This window comes from Dendrobium catenatum, unplaced genomic scaffold (assembly GCF_001605985.2).
Source record: "Dendrobium catenatum unplaced genomic scaffold, ASM160598v2 fragScaff_scaffold_542, whole genome shotgun sequence".
In the NCBI taxonomy this organism is placed as follows: domain Eukaryota; kingdom Viridiplantae; phylum Streptophyta; class Magnoliopsida; order Asparagales; family Orchidaceae; genus Dendrobium; species Dendrobium catenatum.
This window is the reverse complement of record NW_021319004.1, coordinates 3,515,922-3,523,554: the sequence shown is the minus strand read 5'-3', so window position 1 is coordinate 3,523,554 and position 7,633 is coordinate 3,515,922. Positions and strand designations below refer to the sequence as shown.

General features: G+C 30.2%; 1 long non-coding RNA gene across 1 annotated transcript; it reads right to left on the bottom strand.

Moving 5' to 3' along the window:
• Positions 1 to 1,710: 1,710 nt before the first annotated feature.
• Positions 1,711 to 6,802, bottom strand: LOC110108425. Its single transcript, XR_002304462.2, has 2 exons — positions 6,665 to 6,802; positions 1,711 to 1,937 (listed from the first exon to the last, which is right to left on the bottom strand). It is a non-coding gene; the product is annotated as an uncharacterized LOC110108425 (long non-coding RNA).
• Between the last annotated feature and the right edge of the window lie 831 nt (positions 6,803 to 7,633).

Genomic DNA, 7,633 nt, shown 5'->3' with positions numbered 1-7,633 from the left:
TTTTTTAAAAGTGGTTCTTTAATAAATAAATTTTAATTTAAAAATTTTGTACTTAAAATTATTTTAGAAATCAATAAAATAATTATCCAAAAATAAAACCTAAATAATAACTAGGTCCATATATTTATTTTTTGGAATAATTAAATAATATATATGATTATTATGTTTTTGAAATTATTAGTGTTAGAATGAAAAGTTAATTCAAATTAAATTATAAGTTACGAAATAACTAAAATTTTAATTTTATTAAATTACATAATATTTTAAAACAAGAAAAATTTTTTTTCATGAACTTTCTTATTATAAATATTTTGAAATAATTAAAATTTTAAGGGAAAAAAGATAGAGAGAAGGATCAAAATTTAATTTACTCTCTTTATAAATGAAAAAATAATCAAAATGATCTTTTAATTTTTTATGAAAGATCAAAATAATCTTTATTATATTAAAGAATTACTTTGATCTCTTAAGTTTTTTAAAAGAAATCAAAATAATTTTATGGTGAGACTATTTTGATTCATCTTTAAGAAGTTTAGGGATCAAAATAATATTTTAATATAGTTGGAGTTCATTTTAATTATTCATAAAGAGTCAATGGGCATTATTGAGAGATTTATTAAATTTGGCCTATATTAGTAAAGATAGAGGTAAAGATAAAAAGATTTGATTAGAAAATATTAGGAATGATTTTTTTTTTTATTAAATTTTAAAAAAAATTGATTAATAATGGATAAAAAAATATTCATATATAAACCCTAAAAATTTGATGTTGATGTTATTGTTGTTATGTTATACACAATTACTAATCTCCAATATTAAGTAAGACAATGAGGGAGAAAATCCTAATCGTAGGAGGTTTGTATTTTTACGAATACAGTGGGCGACAGCCAAGTAAGATAATGAGTGAAACTAATTTATTATATGCATAAAATACTCATAATATTATCTCCTTTAACCGTTTTCCTATCTTGGCCTACTTAACAGTGCCTATAAAATTTAGTTCGTCCAATCTTCATCACACCATCTGTACCAACATAAATAGTTAAAAAGAAGAACATTTCTTCATCAGAAGCCATGGCATTGAAGGCAAATAAGCTGATCTCTTTATGTGGAGTTATCCTTGCTGTTATTGCAGCCAGTGGCCTGTTGTTAATGGCTGAAGCTCGGCTGTTGAAGGAAGAAGTGATCGGCTTTGGGAGTGAAAACAAGCATACGCTGCGAAGAACATCAGTACGCTTCTTTTGGACGCCTCCTCCGCGGCATCATCATCCTCCTCCTCCTCCTCCGCCGCCGCCGCCCGTTGGCCTCTGAAGCCAGGAGAGATTTTTTTTTTCAACTAAGCACAGCTTGAAGACTTCAATTACTGAACTAATTTAGTATTTTGTTTGATCTTGCTCAGTATATTATGATTAGCTCTCGATCACTAAAGATTAGTGAGTTTTAGGTTCCACCTGGTTGAATCTGATTCATTAATTGGTGGCTTCTGACTTTTCAGGTCCATAATGATTTGATTATCAAATGCAAACATATTAATGATAGCCATGATATAGCAGACTAAGGTTTTGTTTGGGATGACTTTTTTATTATTTTATGAAGCAGATTTTTAATACAAAATTTCTCACTTTAAAAGAAAGCAAATAAAAAAACCGTCCCAACTGAAGCCTAAGTAGCACATAATTGTTTCTCAGAAGAAAAATCAACAAACTGATATATAGTTAACAAAATCAATAAAATTAAAACCAGAAAAAGAACACAGCAAGAAAGGTCTCCAACATCAAGCTAACTGTTTGACAGAAAGATAAAGATTCAACAACATAGTGGTTATACTAATACCATCCACATATGGCAGACAGACACATCATGTAATACTACTACTTCGATCTCTGCCTCATCTTTCGACGTTTCCTCTTCAGCCGCCTCATGCGCTTCTTCTTCCACTGCAAGGAGCTCTTACCTTAAGTTAGGAAAAGGATGCAGAGAAACCAACATCACAATTTCAAATTATTCAAAAAAAGCGATGGAATTAGGGGTGCAAATGAGTCGAGTCGAACTCGAGCTAGAGGGTGTTCGAGTTGAGCTCGACTATCAAAAACCGAGCTCAAGCTCGAGCTCGAACTCGAGTCATTTATCTATATAATTTATACCTATTGCATCTAGTGATCACTTTAATTCTAGTAATATGAATTAAAAACTTTTAGTATCGGACCCACTAAAACTACATATCATAAATTTAATCTTGATTTTACTAACTCTAAACTCTTATCTTCAAAATATTTTTGTAATTATTCTAACTTTCTACTTATTTTCAACAGATGTATCATCAATTAAAACAATTATATTTAAAAAAAAAAAAACAAAGCACCTGGTATTGAATATCTTTTTGTAAGTATCTCGCTAATAAATAATGGAAAAATAGGATCATAGTATTAAACATTGAAGTCATAAATTATAGTTGAAAACTCTTTGATTACTCCAAAAATGCTTCTAATACAAGTTCGTGCTCCATACATATCTTTAATAACTTCAACAAAACTTGGCATGCATATTTCCATCTCAAAATTCACCAAATTAAATATTATGATGCTCAATTATACATTTTGTTAAGATTAAAAAAAATCATTTGAAGATCTTTTCTTTCCTTTCTTTGTTTTTAATTAATTGTCTTAATACCAAATCACTTGTAGATCTTCCCGTCATGAAATCAAATTGATTATTCAAAATTGATGTAAAATTTGCAATTCTATGTCCCACTACTCTCTCCATAGCACTACTTTATGAGACTATGAGTAACAAGTATGATTTCTCTTTACTTAATACAATCTTGTACATCTTCATTATTCATAAATACTAGTATTACAATATAACTTCTCCAATCATTTGGCATGCTCTTAGTTTTTGAAATTGCATTGAAAATATTTATTAACCAAACTATTGTATCTCTCACAATACTCAAAATCACAATAGTATCTCATCTAGACTTGGAGCTTTAACTATACAAATCTTCTTCTAAGTTAGCACTATTTCACTTTTTCGAATCTATAATATACATCATTATTTTCTTTATTATGCTCTTCCAAAATGCTTTATTCCTTAAAAAACTCTCAATTACTAGTTCTTCCAGTTATCATTTTGATATTTATTTTGACAACTTGGTCTTTAACTATGATCCTTTTTTTGTTCTTTTAATTTATCTAACTTGATTAAAATATCTAGATCCCTTATCTATTGCCTTAACGCTTAACCACTTTACATAGCTTTTTTTCTCCTTAGCATCAAACATACTACATAAATCACCAAAAACTATAATATTTACTTTGTTCACTATTCTCTTCACAAGACTTATACTTTTCTTATAATTATTAAAAGTTGCATTCAAATTTAGCTATTTTCACTCTTTAAAAACACTTTTTTTCTTAATTATACTATATACCTTTCAAACTCCATATAAATCTCTTTCTTATTGTAATATATATGCCAATACTTTACTAAAACGTTCATATTAATATTTCTAATGGAACTAGCCATTTTATCTTCTCAACTAAAGCACTTTCAAATTGCTTCTATTAGCAACCTACAAAATTTTCATTTTTCATTCCATCATTCCCAATTTTGCCACAAATCCATGTTGATATTTTTATTTCTAAGATACCAAACTTATAAATTATAACTATAAGTCTCCATAATTTTCTTTTATTGCTTAATATTACTGAGATAGTTCTCAATTTTGATTACTCGTCGTTAGCTATAGAAGTTATCCTCATCAATATCCCCATTCTCTGATATGATAAACAGTTCTATCATTTTATGCTCTACTACTATTTGTTAACAAATAACAATATCACAAACTAAAATTTCGTAAGATGTACTTAATTCTTAATCCCACTAATCCAAAAAACATTAAACTTTTAACATTATCTCCATTTTTTCAATATGCTACTTATTTCAATAAAGTTTGCGCCATTAAAATTATATTATTTTCAAAAGGCACATTAAGGTATTTCACTCTAAATTCCCATTATAAGCATATGCATGACCAATACCAAAAAAAGGGTAATATTGATCCTTGATGCAAACTAATTATGATTGATATCTCTTTGGTCACTCAAATACTAATTAATGGTCTGTACACATATTAATAACTTCAACATACTTTTGACCAATGAAGCACAAACACATGGGGTATAAAAACGACAGAATATGACATATACAGGAACATGAAGATACAATCAAATCACAAAAGTAGGACATGACACGCCATGAAATTTTTTATATTTTATAAACTATTAATATGAAATATATAATTTCTAATGTTTGCAAATAAATAAATCATAAGATGAAACATAATATTATATGCACATAGTAGTTCCCATGCTAGAAATCAGAATCCTACTAAACAATATAAGAAACTTAAAACTTACAAATTAAACAACAAATATAAACAAGATCTTCTAAGACTTTTTAAGTTAAACACAATGTATACAGCTTAAATCATTTTCATTAATTTCCTTTCACTCAAAATCCTAGCATCTTGAATTAAGCTTCTCATATGATATGTTTGAAGGATGTAAATAACATTTCTTGAATTATTACAATACATGAAATATATATAATTCAAAAATAAATCTCGAGCGAAAATCTTAATGGCTACTTTGGATCCTATATATCAATATTTATTTTAACATACATACTATTATTCTTAGTCATTGGAGATTTCGAGATGACTTTGACATTGAGGCAGAAAGTCAAGATGCGAAATGGCTTACGCCTTAGCGGACATGCTTGGACATTGAGGCGAAGACGCGAGAAGGCTTAGATGTTGAGGTGAAGAAGAGAGATAGATTAGATGAAGAGGAGATGCGAGATAGCTTTGACAAAGAGAAGATATATGTATTGCAAATATTAATACCTTCTCATAGCACAATTTGATTTTGAGTTCTATAAATTCCTTCAAATGCGTGGTTTGATTTTGAGTTTCACCTCTAAAGTGTTCATGCTTCATAGCTTTTAACATATCTTTTTGACTTATTTCACACTAAATTAACTACATGAAGATCTTTCTTTTCTCCTTATATACTTCAATTATTCCCTTAGCACAAAAGTCATACTAATAATGAATCTTCTTGGCATATAACAAAATTGAATCTATCATATTAGCATAATTTTTCAAGTTCATTTTCAGTACTCTATTCAACAACTTCACTGAGTGACTCATTCCCCTATAACTAAAACATTGAATATTTATTATTGAATAATATAGAAATGTTTCTTCTCAAATTATATGACATTCTCTTAGCTATTAGGAGTCAATTAAAAATAAATGTTAATTAAACCAGTCCATTATCACCCATAACTCTTGAAATATCAATCAAAATCTTATATGGACCCAAAGCTATATCTTTATACACTCTTTCTTAGAGGTAATATAACTCAACATTTTGTCCATTCTGCTCATTGAAAAATATTCTTCCATAAAACTCTCAATTAATAATTTCACACTATTGAATTTTCATCTTCCATGATTGCATTATCTTGAATTTAAATGCATGCAGCTCGATCAAGTTATATATAAATTTCTCATCTCTTTTTTAGAGTTATTTTAAATAGCATATTCTCACCTTCCTTGAAACCTAATTTATTACATAAGTTACTAAAAGTTGTAGCTTTTACTTTGCCCACCATCCACTTGGCAAGATTCTTGACTTCCTTGTAATCATTATATAGCTTAATAGTTAATTTTCTCCATTCATGAAAAGCACATTTTCTTACCTCAATAACAATGTTTACTACCTTGAATAACCAGTAAATTTCTTCACTTATGTATGCTCATTTCTAAACTATTCTCAAACTTCTACAATAACATTTTTATTAACAATAGTTATCTTCTACATCTCAACTATAGGTTTTTAATTTGCCTATGTTAACAACCTATTTTGAAAAGCAAACTTTGAATCTTTTTTGCTTCATATTACTGCCATGGATTTTATTTATAGATTCTATAGCTCTTATCTAGCTCTCCATTCTCACTCAAACTCTACTCAGTTTTCTAGTTCTAACTTTTAGATCACCTGCTAGTAATGTCGAGTATATCCACCGAGAAATTTGGATACAACAATTATGATCATGTTGTTGGCTTTCCTCAATTCACAGTTAAACAAAGGTAAAAAAATGGAAAGCAGCAAATCAGGCGGAGTCTATAGAAAAACTGCAAACCTAAATCCCACTAAAACCGACGGATTTACAGCGGGGCGGACAGTGCTTGGCTGGTTTTACCATAATTCCTACTAAAAACGACGGACAAATCCGATACCAAACACCCCCAAAAAAATAAATCTTGACAAATTTCCATCGAAAAGACCAAAATACGTCTACGTATAGATTGCAATGTTAACAATCAATTTAGTAGAGACCATTCACCGGATTCATACACCGCATATAAGATACATAGTGAAACCCAATAACATGTTCATGATATACACTATAAATCTGACTACAAACCCCAGACAATAGAACGTATGTGCCGATAAATCAACTATTTTAAATAAACAATAATAACAAAAAGCATATAAATTTTCAGAAATACTTAGGGCGTGGAGAACTTGAAGCACTTATGAGAACTCAAATACACAATCACGAAGCATATCAGATTCAAATCAAGAAAACCTACCTTCGCCCTCATTTCTGCAAGTTAGATTACTTCGCCGATCTCCTCTAGGGTTCTCCGCGGTTAGTTCGCAAGTAGCCCTAGGGCTCTTGCAGGAAAAAGGAACTGGATCGGCGGCCGGTCCGGTCCAAGAATAAGAATCAGTTTGCAATTGAACTGGGTAAAAATCGGCTGAATAGCCGGTTGAACCGACCAACCGACGGACCGGCTGTGTTAAGTTGAACCGCCCTATTTATTAATATAATTGAATAAATTTAAATAAACTTTTAAAATTTAGTCATTTAATCAGATAAATTTGAACAATGATAGAAATACGAAATTCCGGAAAAACACTCGAATCACTAGAGCCAGATAGAGCATCCTTAAATGATTTAGGATGCTTACCCGAAAGGAATCCAGGATCAAGCAACTTTTTAGCCATCAAGAAGCGTACCGGCGGCAAGGAAGAGGCGGCGCTAGGGCAAAAGCCCTAGAAAGGCAAAACCCTAGCAGACGGAGAGACGGGGGGCTAATGAAGTCTCCTCATACATAAGAATTATGTATATGATGATGCTTATTTATTATTTAATTATTAGCTAACTAAGAGCTTTATTTAATAATTTATTTAACATTTTTCTATAAATTATCTTATCTTATTTATTTAAAAACCTTTTATATATCAGTCACCATGTAGTGACAGAGATGACACAGTTAAGGTAGCTTACCTTTTTTTTTTTAGAGTTTCATGTAATGATCTGAAATTTTATAGATAATTTTAAAATAAAAATATGAAACAATTTTGAGCTGAAGCGATGCAGTGCTGTGATTACAAGCGCAACAGCGCTGGGAAGCGTTGCGGAAGCACTACCACGACGCACAAGCCTCAACGTGATGTGCTACATGTCGATATCAGGGTTATTGTAGAACAGAAACTCCACCATTATGGTGGAGCTTCCTGACGTCGCTGCGCTCTCAAACACAACGACAAAATGC